This window comes from Rissa tridactyla, chromosome 3 (genome assembly GCF_028500815.1).
Source record: "Rissa tridactyla isolate bRisTri1 chromosome 3, bRisTri1.patW.cur.20221130, whole genome shotgun sequence".
Lineage (NCBI taxonomy): Eukaryota > Metazoa > Chordata > Aves > Charadriiformes > Laridae > Rissa > Rissa tridactyla.
This window is the reverse complement of record NC_071468.1, coordinates 32,703,333-32,722,471: the sequence shown is the minus strand read 5'-3', so window position 1 is coordinate 32,722,471 and position 19,139 is coordinate 32,703,333.

The window sequence follows — 19,139 nt, the reverse complement described above, 5'->3', positions numbered from 1 at the left end:
CTGTGGAAAAGTTTGTATTTCACTTAGTTTGTTAGGTTATCAAACTGATACTCTAAAAATAGAAATGCAACAAATGGTTAATAATAACAACACAGCAATGTCCTGCAGAGCCATTAAGCCTATAAACTCATTCCCCAAAGCATATACACCTCTCGCCTTCTTTCCTGTTCTGCACAAGTGCCATCACATCAAACATGTTGTTTGTATTATGTAGCTGTGGAAATACGCTCCTTTCTGTTTTGACAATTCGATTACACACACGTTTACTCTGGGTGTAATTCTGAAGTCTCGTTCCAGCTCAGTTGCTTGGTTAAACTGCCGTGCTGCAGCAAGGGAGCGGGGGGAGCAGCTGAACTGCACAGCGCTGTGCAGCCTTGCTTTTCTCAGTGAACTCAATCTGTGGGGCTCTACTCCACCCTCACGGGCGGCAGGAGTGCTAATCAATAGCAGCATCTTGTTGTGCTGCACACAACAGCATATGCTGTACTTTGACCTTTCCTTGCCTATGTAAATAAGGGTAGAGATGTCCACCAGCTGATAATTCTTTTAGTGCCAGTTTTTAATCTGTTATATGTGTCTGGGGACAGGTACTTGCTACTGAAGAAATGAAGATGGAAAAAATCTTCACCCACTATTTCAGCCTCTTGGTAGGTCTAACTCTACAGGTGTTTGACATTTAACACCTTGCAGCTGGCCTAGTCTAGGGTCAATACCATCTATCATTATTTCCTACCTACATGGGCTAGATTCAATGGAGGTTTTTTGGGGGGGTTATTTTGTTTTGTTTTGTTTTGTTTTTTGTTTCAGTTTTTAATTTTTGCTTTGACTTGTACTTGTACTGTAGAAGATGAACCTAAACCTTCAGTGCTGTCTCCAGTGCGTCCACCTTCACTAGAGCTGTTGACTTAACAAGGAATGTATACACCACAAGATTTTAAAAATACCCTTTGCACAAGCTTAAACTATTTCTTGTATGAAAAGCACCAGTCACATATGAAAGACTCTGATTTCAGATTAATTGAAAGAAGAAGAAACATGAAAGCCTAAAGTTTTAGAATGGAAGGATGTTTATTTCAATCTTTTCTAAAAGGCTTGGGTTCAGGGCAGTATGAAGGTTCAGCTTAAATTTGGATCTGAAAACCTGTGGTCGGTTCCAAATATTTCATTTAGATAAGTTCAGATGGCCTCTAGTATGCTTAACACACATTTGTCTGCATTTTAGCTAGCTAGTGAAGTAGTGCTGAAACAAATGCTGCAGATGGCTAGATATTTGGGGAATGGGACTAATATTTATGAAGATCGCCAGAGAGTGTCCATTTAATTTAAATACTTCAGCTTTAGAACACTGAAAGTCCCTGTGTTTTGATAGAGTGCTAGTTTATGTGTTTTGAAAGACACTGCTCTCCTGGTTAGGCTACATATTTTGCTTCATATCGGTACTATTTATCTGGAAACTGAAAGCAAATATCGTCACTGTGGTCAGTGAGAACAAAGTTACCCTGTTTTTTAGTGTAATGATGGATGTCTTCAGAAGTTGGACTTCTGGTGGGGTGGGTTTTCTTCAGGAGATCGCTCTTTCTCTCTGTCAGGAAAGAGGCTCCAAACTGAATGCGCTTTGTTTAGTTATCTAAAGTAGTATAGGGTGAATGGTGTTTCTGGTGCTTGAATCATTTGAATAAATGGGTAAGCCAGGTTCTCACACTATTAGCCTTAATAGTTTGACAGGAAAGCACAGACCATGTCTTTCTTGAGAGCTTTGTCTGCACAAAAGGCAAAAAATGATAATTTGGGCCGGTCTTATTTATTATAAAGCATTAGCAAAGGCTTGTGTACTATTAACGATAGGAAGAAAGAAAAGCTATTTCAAACAAGACTTAAAATGACCTCTCATTAAAAAAAGAAAAAAAAAAAAAGAAAACAACCCCCTTTCTATTTCTCTACTCACTTTAATTTGGCATTTTTCACTTGACTCTTCCAAGCATGCTCTACCAACATAGAAAAAGATCTTCTTGATAAGAGGAAGAAATAGCATGGTGTCTTTCCAGTATTTGGTTCAAACACCCCAGATGAACAGCTTTAGTCACATGCCATTAGAATAACTAGCCTGAAGTGCTCTGTGGCTGCAGCTGAGCAGGAGCTGAGCACTCGAGGCAGAATCATGCAGTGCAAAGCACAGCACTTCTGGCAAAGCAAAATAAATCCCCAAGTCCCCAGTAAATATCGTTTGCATATATAGTTCACCACGGCTGGCTAACAGGAGGAATAAAACATGTGGAAGACAGTGCTTTTAGCTGAGGGTACACAGCTTGACTTAGATAATGAAGGGTGATGGTACAGTATCTGGAGCAATAAACACCATATTTTAATGAATAATTTTTTGAAATAACGGGACACAGAGTCATTATAAGGGTTATTTGTTTCCATTAGCAATCTGTTGTGTTTCTGACAATAACCTCGGCCTGGATTTGTTTATATCTTTATGCGAGGAGCTTTTAGAGGGGTTGCTATGGCTTGTGATTCCAATGCACCTGCAAAGTGGATGCTTGTTAGCACCCTTGCACCTGAATGGTGAAAAAGGAATAATCAGGAAGTCAATATATTGGAGGGAACAGATAGATTTTGTTTCTTTTAGCCCTCTATGGGTCACTGAGAGCTGTGTTAGCTTAGATAGAGTGGATATAAGGTGTTCTTCAGAGGCTCCCTGTAGTCTGTTACTTTATCTGTGGTCTAGAGCTCCTGCCCAGGTGAGAAAATCAGAAAGTTCAGTAGAAACTTATTGAAATATGGTGAGTAATTTTTGCCTTTTATTTGGGCCAATTTAGAGATTTTTAACATTTTATTCAAGATTATCTTGGTGGGATTTGTTTTGTGATCTATGCGTGTTACGAAAAGGCTTACTGTTTGGTCCAGTTATTATAGAAAGTCTGGTCGTCTTTTTGAGATGCTATCACAGTTCTTTGCAGTTACTAAGCTTCACGATGTGTTTTAAAATGGGCATATGCTGTCTTTTTCCAGCTTTGGCCAGAAACTTTTGTTGTTGACTCAAAAAGGGGAATGTTTGAAAAAGGAATTAATGGTTATTGATAACTTCCTTCTTCTTAGTATACAGGTCTGCTTTTCCTGCAAGATCACCGATTTGGGGAGGGGGAAGAGAAGAGGTGCTGGCATAATCCATTGTCTGGGCTCAGAATGGGTTCTGATCTCTTTCAAGCAAAGAGGATGGTGTCCTTGCTCAATAAGGGCCTTATTTTTCCTGTTGTCTTTGTTCAAGTTGTTTCTGATATCGAGCTGAGCTGTTTTGCATGGAGTGGAAAGAAAGGGAAGATGCTCTTTGCCTTAAATTCATACTCGCGGGCAAGGTGAGCACTTATAGATGGCATGTGAGTTTAATATCCCCTGCACGCAGATCCTTGCAAGTTGAAACACAGAGTGTGTGTGAAGAAGAAACAGCAGAAGATTGAAGAAATAGTTTTTTGCTCAGCCCAGCAAAATACAAAGCCACATCTATTTGCAGAATGGGAACTTTGTTATTTTACACATTTCTTCTCAAGGCTTACACAAACTGAAAACCCCGAGGACTGAGCATTAAGAGGGCTGGTAGCTAAAGCTTTTCCCTCTGTGCCTGGAGAGGAGCTCGTGAGTTTTTCCTTTGTCTTTTGGGATGGGGTGCTGGGGAAAAGGACAAGTGAGGTGTGGAATTGGGTTTTTTTGTTATTGAAGGGCAATCTATTCTTTTTCTCCTTGCAGACCCGCTAGTTCTCAATCCATCCTGAGCCCAGAGATGATAATAGAGAGCTTTCACATGCAAATATGTCAATTTATTTCCACAATAGCAAACCACTGAGGGCTGAAAGGGAAGCCACTGTAATGCTGAGAGTTACATTGTTCCAAAACCACTCTGCTCCTCAAATTCAGGAGAGGAAGTCTAATCAAAGGCCATTCAGATCTCAAAACCACAGGACTTGACTTCCTCATCTTCTTGATGCTTCTCATCTTTCTCAAATCTTCCTTTGCAGCAAAATCACTTATGTGCTTACCTGCTCAGCTCCATCTGACCATATTACACCGAACTGCCTGGAGGAGCTGAGAGTCTTTCTTCTGTGGCCTGAGAAATGCCTTTAACCTCCTCACTCTGTGGTGTCCTTGGAGCAAAGAGAAATGGAGAGCAGGGGCATGCATTTAGCTATGTGGCTTCTTCGTGTCTCTGGCCACAGGGAAATATATGTTTAAGAAGGCAGGTAGGCTCCAGAACTAAATGCTTTACTTTAAGACTTTGTGAACTAAATGTAGCCCTTTCCCCACTCATACATAAATAGAAATGGATGAATGTACTAAAACGTTCTACACAAGTACACTAGGATAATAAAATGTTTGGATCCTTTCCTGAAAATAATACCTTTCCTTAATGGGCTTGCAAATATAAGTTAGGGAACTAAAGGACCTGTGTTATACTACTCAGTTTGAAACACTCAGGCAACTTGAAATGAAATTAAGATTTTTTCATGATGCAGTGAAAACTCAACTTGTAGAAGTCTTGCTCAACTCTGGAAGCAGACTGGCAGCATGTTTGTGGCACCCAAGATAGAGAGTCCTGCCTGCAAGTGTAGAAGCATTTCTAAGACTGAGATGGCTTGAGCCAAGTCAGTGGGGAGGGTTTGTGCTTTTGTGTCAGTGATTAGCAGGGCTGGAGCAGACCTGTGTACATCCTCCCCTGGAAGAATTTGGAGAACCTTAAAAAAAGCTTCTGGGGGTCCACCTTCTGTCCAGTGCTGCAATGCAAGCCCTAAAGCAGCCAGCTCTTAATGCCCTCAGGGGGACTGTTATTTGTGTGTTTCAAGAAGCTTTGTATATGTGGGGGAAAAACCCTTAACCATTGTAACTTTAGAGTTAAGGAAGACACAAGGAAGGATGCTGTCTTTACTGTGACTCTGAAGCCAGTTAAATGTTCTCAAGGTAGCCTAGACAGTAATAAGCAAAATACAATGCCAGACTTGTTTTCCCAAAATGTAGGTGATCTCTGTAGGATTTTACAGCAATATCTGTGTGTATTCATTCTGCCTGTGCCTTGAACACGTCTTTCTGGATGCACCTTGAAGCTGAGGTCTGCAGCTTCCCTCTGGGAGGTTTGGTTAACACGTCACAACAAACACACAAGAGGGCCCATGTGGATTTCAGCTGTGGCCTTTTCTTAATGCATTTTAAAGCAAATACAAAGCTTTCAAAGCCTGGAGTTAAGCCCTCTGGGACTTCTTTTTCAACAAGTGTGATATGTGAGCATGCAAACCTCTCAGTCAAATTGGCAAGTCCCTCTGGGTATGTGCACTGGAGAATTGTAGGAAGGGGGAAAAGTAGCTTTAGGCTACCTTTCCTTCTTCCTAGTCAACCTTTCCAGAGTCCAAGTAGCTATAGAAACCAGGAAGCTGCCTGGTTGTGTCAGATCTTGGCAAGCAGGAGTATGACTCATGATTTTTTTAAAAGGCAGCTGATGAACAGGGATGAATTCCAACAGTGGGTAAAATATCACCTTTATTCATACAGGAATAGCCTTATTGCCATCAGTGGATCTCCTCTTTCTTCCTACCTGTGGAGTTTTTTCTATGAGAGAAAAATCAAAGTGGTTTAGATGGCTTCCTAGTGGCCAGCCTTAAGTTTCCAATCATCCATCATGTGGTCGTGTTTTCCTTTATTACAAATATGTATCTGCAAGTTTCTTTATATTAAAAGTTTTGAGTTGAACAGCCTTCTTCTATGCAGATCACAGTGTACGTATAATCCATATATAAGAAATCTCTGGTATAAGTAGTTGGTAACTGTTCCTCATAAAAGTAATTACTGTTTCTGAAAAATCTAAAACCCCTTTAAGTCACAAACTTTCAAATCCAAACTTTCAGGCCATTTCCCTCTTCTTGGCTTGTGATCTGCAAAATGGCTGTAGCTTCTTTGTTATATCTATAAGGGAATCAGTAGTTGTTTGCTTACATTACATTCGGACTCAGGCAAACTTACCTGGGTGCTTGACAGCATCCTTTACTTCTGGAGGATTTCTTCTGTCATAGCTGGTGTTGATTGTGGAATTTCTACAAACTCATTTTTTTAATTAAAAAAGTGGGTTGTTTAAAAAAAAAAAAAATTTGATTTGGTGCCAGTTAATTACCAGGAAATGGAGCAGCATGTGCTTCCTGCCACAATTCATTAGTCTGGCTGTTTCTTAGCTCATATAAGCCTGTATTCTAATTACATGGAGACAGTTTCTGCCATAAGGCATTAGCTTCCAATGACCAAGGCATATATGCAGTTCCACAGATTTTGTATGCTGGATCACCTGAAGACCTGTTAAATTGTCTTGTTCCCTCTTCCTGGTTGGCATTGCTTTTCTTGCCTTTAAGAATTCTGTCTGGCCCCTGCATTTAACTGATTAAAGAAGGGGAAAGAGAACCTTTTGCTGTTTCTGTGGGGAGAGATGCATCTTAATTTGTGGGGCATGACCTTGCAGATATGTAACACATGGGCAGTTAAGCAGCACTGAAAACACTGTAATAATCGTAGAGTAAAGAAAATAAAATATCCCATATAGAATTTGGGAGAGACAAAACTTTCCAAGTATGACAGATGAACTGTGGTAGTGTTTCAGTCAAACATATTGCTGCTATGTTTGATCTATTATTTTTTTTTTTTGAGCTAAGAGATTAGGGAAAAAAAATAAATCTTTATTTTTGGTTCTGAGAAAGGTGACAAATGTTGCTATGGGGAATGTTCTAGAGGCTCTGCTACTGACTTTGTTTTTGTTTGGGTGGTGTCTTTTTCACCTGTGCAACTTGCTGTGCAGAGAGACTAGGAGCTGAAGCAGACCAGACCCTTGAGTCCCAGGAACTTAGCTGGTCAGTAGTTTCCTGAGGGACCAGTGCATAGAGGAGACTTCTGGAGCTGCCTTTATAGAGGTGAGGCTTGCAGCTTTCAGACTCGCTTCAAAGCAATCTGTATTTCACTGTCTGTTTCTCTCTTTACCTCCCTTTTTGACCTGCAATCACTTTACAGTGAATACCTCTTCAGGTCAATACTTAAAGTATTCAACATCTAGGCAGCCAAAATCAGTCAATTTGTTTATTAGAATTATATACCTTAAAGGCCTTACAGGGTAACATTTATCAATTTTTGGAAATACATTTACAAAAGTTGCACCAATTCCTTTCCCTTGGTGAAAAGTCTGTCACGTCCTTGCATTTCCTCAAGGAAACTGGAGGCTGCAGACAGCAGGACCTAACCCCGTGGGTGAGTGGATACTAGAGGTGGGTGAGCAGCCAGCCTGGTGGGACATGCAAGGAATGTCAGTGATGGCAGCAGAGATTTGAAGCCTGGGACATGTATGAGGAACTTCCTAATTCTGTGTTTGCGCTGTAACTTCACCCTGGTGGGTATGGCTTGGCGGAGGAAGAATGCATAGGTTGATTTAAACTTGGTGTAATTAGTGTATGCACTAGTTACATTTCATTCTTCCCCTGTGGCACATTGGTACAGGCTACCGTGAAAGATGGCAAAAGTGCATTGTGCAGCCAGGCATGACAGCAGGCTGTGGATGCTTCCTTCTGGTGAGCTTCTTGAAGAGTCCATGTTCTCAGGCTTAGGCCAATGCAGGACCTCTCAATTTAGGTCTTACAAGTGAAAGAGACAGATGCTGTTTCTATGAGGAGCAGAGGGGAAACATTAAGGAGAACAGCCTGTGGCTGTAATTTATACTTCCAGAATGACCCAACTGAGCAATGTGTCTGATCTGAGCCACAAAAAGTCCTTTTAGCTTCCATTAAAGTAATCTAGCTGTGCAATATACCTTAGACTGTCATGAGAGGCTTAAGTGTTGATGCTCAACATATAACTTATGTTTAGAAGTAATTACTAGATGTAAGCTGCGTGTTTGCTGAAATGGGATATGAAGCGAGGTAAGAGCATTAACTCGTATTTACCAATGGAAGTGGCCTCTCTTGAAAGCAGTCTGTAATTCCAGATGCTTGACATACATCTTGCTAGGATTGTCATTTTAAATTTCTGAATAGATATTTCACCAGACCACTATAGTGAGCATCTTTACTTTTGTCAGGAATCTCAAAATGTTTGAGGTGCAATTTTAATTATGTTCAATATATTTCCTAAGAGGGTGCCTAGTCAGGAGGTGAAGACTTTGGCCAGAGATGTAGAAAACCAAAACCATATTTCTGAAAAGCCACTGTTGTTTGATTTTTTTCTGTTTGGGTTTGTTTGTTTGTGTGTTTTTTCCCCTCCCTTTTCATGGCATATCACTTACAGCACCATTCATCAAAGCATTTAATCATGTGCAGTTCAGTAAAGCAGCATCCAGTTCAGTGAAGCTGTTTTCTTAATGTGGGATTTAGTTTTGATTCCCTCTGTTTCCCAGTTGTGAAACGAGGATAGTAGAACTTCTTTTCTGTGTTTCTTTGTGTGTCTTTCTCTGAGAACTTATAGGGTGTATGGGTGAACTTGTGGGTGTATGTCTTTGCTGCAGAGGGTCACTGAGCTAACAGCAGTTGTAGTTAGTTATTATTCATTAAGCTGCAAACTAGGGGAAAAAACAACAGCACCAGAAGGATACCATGTTTTCATGTCTCACGTTATTTCCTATGTTTCTTAAGGAACTGGCATCTGGAGGCATGTCCTTAAGTGTGATTTCCTACCTTTTAAAAACAAATAAACAAATGAAATGCAGTTGCTCTCCATGGCTATAGAAGAGGAAAATCTGAAGCAGGGGCTGGTGCGTTGGCTCAAGGAGCAGAAAGCAGAAGTCAAAACAAAATTCACTTTGATTTATTTTTTAAGATCTCACAGTCTTTAAATTAGTGTTATGATTGTAAGGGAGGTAGAGAGTCATGAGTCTTAGGGTCTGGGGGACTGATTATAATACAAACAAAATTAAATTCAGTTTAACGACCCCAAAGGTAAATAAGCAAACAAAGTTAGAAAGAATTAAGTTTTGCTTCTTGATAGGGGTTGAATTATTCTAGTTTTTTCCCCCCTCTTGTTTCGCCTTTCAATTAATCGTTACTGCCTGGTCCTGAGTGCAGGGCTTGGCTTGATAACCATCCTCTGAGCTGCCATCATTATTATTATTTATCAGATAAACAAGCCATGTAGTGTTTTGGGAGGCAGAAAGGAATTATCTGCGTAAATATAAGACCCAATGACTAACCTATTTCTGCCAATGTGAACACATTTTTTTTCCCCACCTGACAAACTGGGGGGAAGCAGAACCAGAATAAAAATGCAGCAAGCTAACTCTCATATCAGCTTCTGTCTCTGAATCTACTTTGAATCTGGGCAAAACCCTATTGGAAGAACTGACTGCCCCAATTATGGGAAATGCATGCAGCAGCATCAAGGGTAGGAAAGCCTGTCTGCAGCTAGCTGAGCAGTCTCAGCTGATTCCGTTCTTGCTCTGCTTCAAATGCCACTACTCTGTAGAGCTGTTGGCCACAATGGCAATCTGCCCTGCCTGTACTTCTGACAGCTGGTAGAGCATTTCAGGAAAGGAGGTGGAATAGGGTTAAAGTTTATCTTTCATTGCCTTTCTCCTAGAATGAGTGTCTGTACATAAAAATTTGTTTTAAAATGGATGTTTGGGGACATCTTTTTTTTGTTGTGGTGTTGCTTGTTTTCTACCAATGCAGAGTGACCCATGCTGTGGCTTATTGCATGCCAGGTACTCTTATTCTGGGCACACTAGTTCCAAAGAAAAGCTGAAGTTGGTGCAATAAACAAAAGCAGCCCTTATAGATCACCTGTTCTCAGCAGTCTCTGTTTATCCCAGAGAATTTTCTTTGACATGTTCTCATTGATGTCGTATTTCACCTCTTGAATGTCTGTAATGAGGATCTCTCGGTCATTTACCTGGAGAATACAATCAACTGCTGTCTTAATTCTGACTGTTAAGAGCCTTTACATGATACGTGGACTGATCTGTACCTTTCTTCATTTCTGGCCATTTCTTTCTGTCCTGCTATCTTCTGAGGCCATGAATTAATTTACTTCCTTCATCTATTCTTTTTTTTAAAGGTATCAGACTGTAACTGTATTTCCTGTTGGCTTATTGTTAACTCTTTCACTTGCTCATTGTGTGGCTTATGCTCTGTTTCTTTTAGCACTTTATGGTTGTCTTTGGTCTTTATTTCTTTCCAGTCACTACCTTTTTCCTAAGTTTAGAAGAAAATATAGAGGTGTTCAGTTCTGAAGGCTCAGTTGCACTGTGGCTGTATAGATTGGCATTTTTATCTCCCTGCTTTTCTGGATGTTCTTCTTTTTTTTGTGCATCTGAGAATAATCTAGGAGTATACAGCCGTTAGTCTGAATCTGCTGTCAGCTATGTCAAGAAAACAAAGATGAGTGAATGAAAGAAAACCACTTGAAGCCTCTGGGGTTGCCTTTACTTTTATTCTGAAGGTTTTTTAAAAGAGAAGAAATAAAGCAGAGATCTGAAGGGTAGACCAGGAAGGCAGTGTTAAATCAGAGAAGGAAATACAGGCTTAGAGTGATATGATGTTCTGTTAAAGGTCCCAGCAGTGGCTAGTGGTTTTCTTGGAGAAAGCTGGCTAGATTTGGCTAAAGCACTGACAGATTGATCTATTCCATTCATAATATTTCTGCAGTACTTAAGAGAATTGTATCTAATATCTTTAGTCCTTCAGTGATAATTCAAGTAGAGAGAAGCAAAAGCCCTAAAAATCAGTCAAATGTACTTAATATCACTGAGTTAAGAATCCACTGAATATTTGTGTGTTACAGCAGCATAATGCTATGAAATAAAAGGTAGTTTACATAGATCGGGTTAGACAAGAGGAGTAGGGCCAGATGTCATTCCTTTGGGGATCACACCAGTGGAAAGGAAACAAGGAGATCCTTCGACATCAGCAGAATTGCTCTGAATTTTTGCCAACATGTCATGCCCACTTCATGGCAAAAAGCTGATGTGCAAGTACCCTGTGGGATCCTTAGCAGAGTGCTGGGTAGGGATGCCCTTTTGGCATGAGTTGGATTTCTAATGTTGGAAGAGCAGAGGTCTAATGCACAGTCAACTTCAGCATGCTGACCCAACTGAACAGTTGACCCACCTGATTTTAAGCAGGCAAGTAATTTTGACAGATATATCAGTTTAGGAGGCAATCCTTTCATGAACCTCCCAGGCTTTCTGTTACTGCTTCCCTAGTTCAGCTAATGGGAACTATCCTCAAGTTCTCCCATGGAAGGTCAGGCAGGTTAAATTACTCCTCACTTGCCTCTGGAGCAAACCCACATGATTTTAATAGGACTGTCTAGCTGTGTGCACAGTAAAAAAATTCAATGTGCCTGGGAAAGTTTGCAGGCACTGAATTCAGCTGGCAGGGAATGACTTTTCAGCCACACTAACATCTGCCTTTACACCCCTGCATGGGCAGTGTGCTGAGGCTGCATGTTGGGATTGATCCATCAGATGCTGTATGGGCTGAGCAAAACTTGGGCTCCATATGTGAAAGAGCTAGTTGGCGTCGGCCAGCAGTGTGTAAGGGACTGTTCTCGCAGATTACTAATGGATGATATAACTGCATTCTCCTGCCTGGAAACATCAGCCAGATTGTGGAGTTTCTTGCTATAGATGCACCCTTATGTGTTATAGCTCTGAGGCTATAATTCAGGGAACTATTTCTATTTAGTATGGCACTTAAACAAATGCTTAGCCATGTTCGCATGCTAAACTCCTCCTAAGCCCATGAACTTTGAATGAGACTCTTATTAATAATTCCGTGACTGTAATGTAAAGTTGGTTTAGTCAGGATTCTCTCTAACATGTGCACATCACAATGGAAATGATTGAAGCAGGACCTCTGGGCACAGTTGGTCTTAGACTTTTGACCACTTGGAATTGCTTTCAAAACAGGTTATTTGCCATTAGTGTCACCTCTTCTCTCATCCTTCCTTACCCCACTTTACTTTTCCTTTTGTCTTGTTCAGTGCTTTCAGCTTTGGAATAGGGTGCCAGGACTAATTAGAAACACGTCAGCAAGTAATTTACCTGGCATCCAGAGCTCTTTCATGCCCACTTTGAAGAAGCTCACTGACCAGGAATAGGTGCTGCCACTGCAAGGTCGCAACACTAATCAGTTGCGATATGAAGGGGAAGACAGTAACTCCTGTAAATAAAAAAGCATTCAAGATGAGTGTGTTTATTACTTCAATTATTCTGATCCCCAGGCACATTTCACATTATTCTGTTGAACTCTTCTATTTTTTTGTATATTTTAGAAATGGAAATTATTTTTTAAGTCACCCAGGCTATCCCTAGGGACCAGCTTAAGGTTATTCCCTGGAATATTCTTAAATCCTGTCCACTCTTGTTTGGAGAGATTCAGACTCCCAAAGAGAGCTAAAGCACGGCTGTATATTTCAATAATAATTATAGGAATTGCTACACAAAAGTTTCATTCATATGTTTATCTAGTTAGACTGCTGGTGCCTTTGGATGGGGAGCCTGTTGTGATGGTTAAATAAATAAAGCTGTCGTGTCTGTGATACGAATGATCAAGTGATACGAGTTGTTCAGTCTGCAGCTTCCCTGCTGGCAGTGGGAATGCATGAGTCAGCTGATGACCAATTCAGCAGTTTTCTACGGAAGGGTTGTTTGCTGCTGGAAACTGTCACGATGTTAGTGGGCTCCTTTCAGTAAAGTTTCCTGAACAAATGAATGCTTTACTGGAACTGCCACTAGTGCGACATGAAAGATGAAAAAGCAAAGGGAAGTGGGGGTGGGGGAGCAGGGTAAGGAAAAGAAGAAACAGAACAGATGTGTGTTGAGCTTGTTTCAAATTCTGTACTTTCTCAAAGATTACTTATTTATGCCTGTCTGATCAATTTGGCCCCATACTTAAAATTAATTTTGAACCTTTTTCAAAAAAATCTAAAGGTCCTAGTCACTTGAAATAACCCCAAAATAAAGACACTATGATTCTAATTTTATGTCCTAGATTTTATGAAATAGGTATTTGCAGAAACAGCCAAACACACTTGCATCAAACTGGACCAAGGATCCAGACTTCCTCACTTGAACTATTCAGGGGACAGTAGTCTTCAAAATGTCAATAGTGACTTGTATCACATCATTAGAATATATTCTCTTCTGACTGATCAATAAAATTTACTTCTTAAATGCCCTTAATATCTCATTCACATGCACTTGAACTTAGATTGAGGACTATGGCATGTACTCTTTATCAGATCAAATAAAAGGATTTGTTTAGTGTGAAAGATGAAATTGCCAGCATAACACACAGTCCTATTAGTGAAAGAAAATAGTCTATTGCTTCAAAACTTCATATTCTACTACCACAGTGTATTAAGAGACTGGTTTTATAGCTCTTTTCCAGCTGCATTTTGCATCCCTTCATCCAGGTACAACTAGAAGTGCAACTGTTTTGTCACTTGTTGGTGTCACCATTACAGCTCTGTAAGGAGAACATCATTACACTGCTACTGTATGTGTAGATATTGTATGTATCTGTACATCATAGGACTAAAATGCAGATCATGCCGTTTGAACTCCACCTACTGATGTTAATGTGTTTTTAATACCGTGCAACTTGCCTTGTTATTCAGATTCACTCTTGATAGTTTAATGATACAGTAGCAGCTATTTTTAAGGGGGGAAAAAAAATAAAGCCAGCCCTTGGATGTGTGATTTCTCTCTACCGGTGTCGTGATCATTAGTTTTTTTACACCCTTAAAGAACTGCCATTAGTCACATCTTAAAAAAAAATAATCTCCTGAGGCAGTAGCCAGCTCAAGAGGGTGGTAAATACCATGTGGTGGTTTATTGCACAGGGTCAGCAGTTCAAGTCCACCCCAGCTCATTGTCTAAACACATCAAAGAAAATGGAGTGCGTCCTCTCTGCCAGCTACCTCATAAAATATGCATCTACCTCACCATAGCTGCTAATTGTCTCCCCTGGTTGTCAAACTCAGTAGAGAGGCCGAGAGGTGAGGGAGACTATGAAAAATGAATTATTCTCCCTTGCTAGTAACAATCCCATTAAGGCATGTTAGCCTGGAATTAGGTGTATGTAGGGAAGTGAAAGCGTGCACCATTGTTGCCTTTTCATCAACAGCCAATATTGATCTCTTGATTTGTCTGACTAGTTTGCATATAGGAGTGCTGTGTTAAATAGCTATATTTATTTTCCTCTGGAAGAGAACTAGTTAATGGGAATAACTGAATGGTCATGCATCAAGGTCAAGTAAAAATTGTGTGTGTCTGTACATATGACTGAGCAGTGGGGCAGGTCCTGGAGTCTTGCGGTCAGTGTGGGTGAGGAGACCATACAGACAAATATTCAGGTTAACAGCGTGAGGTCTCGGCATTCTACCCTGCAGCTCATGAAAGCAATGCTCCCCTAATTACTCCGATTTCAGACCAGACAAATGGGGTTCATCCTATTACAGCAAAACTAACTATTTGTGAACAGTTTGTGGTGGGTAAACTTTGGTTGTTTTGGTTGGTGATAAGAATGAAACAGAATGGCCATATCGGTCAAACGAAAGATTCATCTACTCATTACTCTGTTTTTAGCTGTAGCTAAGCAGCTGTAGCTGGTTGTAGCTGTACAAGGTGGTCATGAATGAGCAAGAATAGGGTGAACATATTTAACACTTCTTATTCCCTTTACTTTACAAACCTCTGATTACTTTCAGAACATGAATCCCATTTTTCTGTGCGTTTCCTAATCTGAAATGATTTCTTTTTTGAACAGTTCCCCTCTATTTGACACACATAAACATCTAGCATCCATTTCAGCTTCCTTTGTCCAGGAATTCCACAGATCTGCTACCTGTAATGAGCCGTGTCTTTCTTTGCTTCGAATGTGCATCTTAGGATCTTTGTTTGATGCCTGTTAGTTCTTGTGGTAGAAGAGGCAAGGAGCACTCCGCCTTAATACACCCACTTCATGTCACCTCTGATTTATGTGTTATATCCCTCCCAGTCCATCTTTTCTTCCAAACTGACAGTCCTTAGAGAGACGTTTTGATGGTGGTAAGCAAATCTCAGGTCCTGTTTGATTCCTCTGTCTCATGCACTCTTTACTGCTGCATCTCAACTGTGCTCATCTGCGCCTCTGTAGAGAGTAGGTCTCTGCATCCTGTGAGAGTAGGTGAGATAGTTTGAAGCACATGTGTCAAATACAAAGTCTTGACTATTGCATCACCACTGAGGGTTAAAACTATTGAATATCTACTAAGCACTCTTTATTGAATGCTTTCCTCCCAGGGTGGATGGGTTATTCTGTTAATATGCCAGACAGGCTAGGATTTTTTCCTAACAGGACCTCTGCATTCATTTCCATTATCAAATAGATGCAGGCACAGGTTTGGAAGGCAGAGTCTTCAGCTCCTGATGTGACTGCTAAGCTAAGCAGAAGTGAGCTGACACTGAGATTCCCGAGCTTTCAGTCACAGGCAGGTTTTGTGGCGTGGCACCAGGGGAAGCAATGAGAAGAATGCAAAAGGTTTGGAGGCACAGGAGGCAGTCAAGGTGCCTGCCTACTTCACTGTGAAATGGCCCAGGTGCAGCCATCTCTTTGGCAGGACGTTTGCAAACATGAACAGCCTTTCTTTTGAATGATGAAGAAAAGCAGGGGAGTAGGAGTCGAGATTCCTCATTTCTTCTGTGACTTTTGCCATTGTATTGAGTAACTTGGGACAGCTCACTTTTGTTCTCTCTGTACCTATTTTTTTTGTCTAGTTGATGTATATTTATAAACATTGTACAGAGCTTTTAAATCAGTTTAGTGGTGGGCAGGCAGAAAACCGCGGGTACCAGATTGTTAAGGAAAATGAGAAAATTGATTTGTTTGGTGTAGAGCACCTATATATGCAGTGTCCTATCCTTGGTATTTTGTGGCTGTTATATAGGTTTTCTTTGTCTTAAATAGAAAGAAATAACAGGTAATGTCAGACTGGAAAAGTTTTTGTCTATTGCAATGAAACAAAAATTGCTGGTTATTCCCTCTTCAGACATAAGGACTTCATGGGCTAGGCCCAGGTGCAGAAAGACAAGGATGGTTCAGCTCAACATAGTTTGCATCCTGACAGTTTGTGAATTTACTTTTATGATGTGAAAAAAAATAGGAGAAGGAAACAGAAGTGAACCATCAGAACTCTGTTTAAACGAAGCAAGAAATGAGTTACAGGAATCAACATCTAATGTAAAACATCTGCAGCTTATTCTGAACTGACATTTTGAAGGGTGACTTTCTGGATAAAACTATTACAGTGATCCTTTGGGAAACTGGAGGTTTGGAAAGTTGTCAGGATTCACGCTTTAAGAATGGAGAGGAAAATGCCCAGGATGTGGTATACAGGCTTCAGCATGTCCCACTTCTGTCCTCCCTCAAAGTGAAGGAAAGGGTCTTCGGGGGGAGCTATATCCCACCAGCCTAAAGACATCCTACCCAGAAGTAGCTTTCCTGTTGTTATTGGGGGGTGGGAATGAACTGGTAAAAAAACCCAAACAAATTAATTCTCTGCAGTTTATCCCAGGGGAAAGATCAGGTGCCATGTAGCTTTCCATCTTTATTTTGAGCTGAAGCAAAGTAATCAGCCTTTTAATTTAAATACGAAATGCCAAATCTGTGCTTGCTGAAGGAAGAAGCAAGCTCTGGCACTACTGTTTGAATTCATAATAATGCTTCACCTTATGTTATTTGGCTCCCAGCCACTCACCAGGACTTCCTATGCTGCAGTCTGGTGCTGTTCTAGCCAGAAAAGGTGATTTCCTCCACAGACCTTTAGATGCAAATTGAAGAGAGAAACTTAAAAATTCTTTGAATAGCATTAGGTTTGGAGAGGCATCTCTAATTCTTGCCAGGCATCATCAAAAAGGTGGGTGGAAACACCTCTTTATGACTCGTTTTAATTCAAGTTGAGTCGAGGAAGAAACTGCCCCCAGTCTCTCTTTCCCAACCTAGAATTGAGCAGCACAGCAAGTCAAACTTAATGAGGCTCCTGCACCCTCTGCCAACTGGCAACAGACCCAGGAGCAGACTTACGCAATTAGTAAGGTTTCTTCTGACTCATCTTCTCTGCTCTTGTACCTGGCACCTGGTGTCTCTGATTTTGCATATTATTGCAGCCACAAGTCCAGGATCCATCTGCTGAACTGGACAGGCTGAGGAGTAGCTGTGGCTTGTTCACTCCCAGAGAAGTCACTCAATGTCTTGTGTGAAAGTCAGTCAGTGAAAAGTTAAACTTTTCCCTCTTTGTTGGGAGTAGTGGTGCTACTTGGCATATTTTCTTCTGTGGGTGTTCAAATGATTGGGCAGGTGTTGAGTTCTACAGGATTGTGAGGTCCCACAGAACAGTAGGCATATCTTCATTTTCTTTATTGTCTTGTGGCAACAGCAAACCCAAGCCCTTGTTGTGGAGCGCATGGAACTGTCAGAGGGATATTTAGGTGTTATCTGCTGGTCTCTGGGTGCACGGTTAAATGTTAATGCCATCACTGAACAAGTCTATTGTAAGCCTAAAACTGCAATGGTCTGAGACAACAATGGTGTAGAACCACCCAGTCTGCATAATTCACAGCACTAGAGGAATCCCCAGTGTCTTGTCAAGGATTTAGACCATTTTAGGGAGTGTGTCCTACTTAATGGTGCTACTTCGAGTTACGCTGGTTGGGTATTTTGCCAGAAAATTGGAGGCAAAGCTTGAAAGCAGTAAGATTTGGGTATGTTTCCCATCTGTTCCTGTGCATCCAGTTTCTGTGGTTGCATAGTTAGGTGGGGTTACCCTGTGCATACAAAAACTTGGCAACTACATGCCCTGTTGTGGCAACTGAGCTGGTAAATCCTGGGACACTTGAAACACTAGAAATGCACATAGTAGAGAAACTTCATCCCTCAGAACACCATGCACAGTGTGCTGATGATGGTGGGCAGTTTCCAGGCATGATGACTATGCGGGTTAATAGATTAGAAAGTAAAACAATCTCCTGAAGATATTGTTATGAATTAGAGGGTATGCCTGGAAAATTCTAGTTTATTTTCATCCAATTTCTCTTCATTAGAATGAACAGTTCTTCTGTGATTTGCACTAAATTATGACTTTACTTGGATCCAGCAGCAATCCTCAGAAGTTTTCTTTAGTTGGCTTTCTATACCAAATATCTATGTTCTTTGTGTCATTTGCACAAGTGTATTGCCTAAGGCTAAATTACCTTGCCTGGAAGGGGTTTGTAAGAGATGGGAAATAGAGAATGCAAAAAAGCCTTGAATAGGGGAATGAGGCAGGGAGAGTAAAATGAAAGGGCTGTCAAAATTGTTTGCTTATATTTCGTAGCATGTCCATTATCCAAGTACTTCACAAACAACATCAAACAAGGAAAGGACCAGAAGACAATATTGTCCATGTTCAGTCAACAAGGACCTGTTTACAAGGATGAGTTGTTTGCAGGGAGCTGTGGAATGGTTTGCTGACTCAAAATGTATTAATTGGTTCAAATTGCCAGACTTCTGAACCGCCCTTGAAAAACTGAAGGAACCATTTAGTTTCCTAGTGAAGAGCAGCCTTCCTTGCCCCAAGTCTTTAAATTTACTTTCAATCCATGGCCAGCCCTTTGGCAATATAAGACAAAAGAAACCAATGTGGCTGATATAAACCATATGTGTTCAAGGCTTCAGATTTTCAAGAGATGTCTGTGTGTGAGTATGTGTGAGGTATCTTCTAAGAAGGCCTTGATCCCTTGAAAAGGGGAGAATTTGCTCATGGGCCACATCTTGAGTTTGGGTGGCATCATTCAGATGCTTTGGGGTGTAAAAGGAACCAGAACAGCCTCAGCAGCAGTTCTGTATGGCTGCATGAAAAGTCACTTTGTGTGCCATTTATTATATCAGGAGGGGGCTGCAGACAAAAGAAATCAAATCCACTGATTTTTTTGAACTTTTTTTTTTAGCTGGTATGAGGCTGATTCATCTAGAAGTAGTTCAGCCACTGATGCATTGGGATTTTCTTTGCTTTTTTTGCTTTTCATTTCCTTTGAGTATTTTTAGACTAATTGTTGAGGTTTATTCTTTCCGTATTTCTGTGTACAGCTACATCTGCATAAAATGTGTCATTAT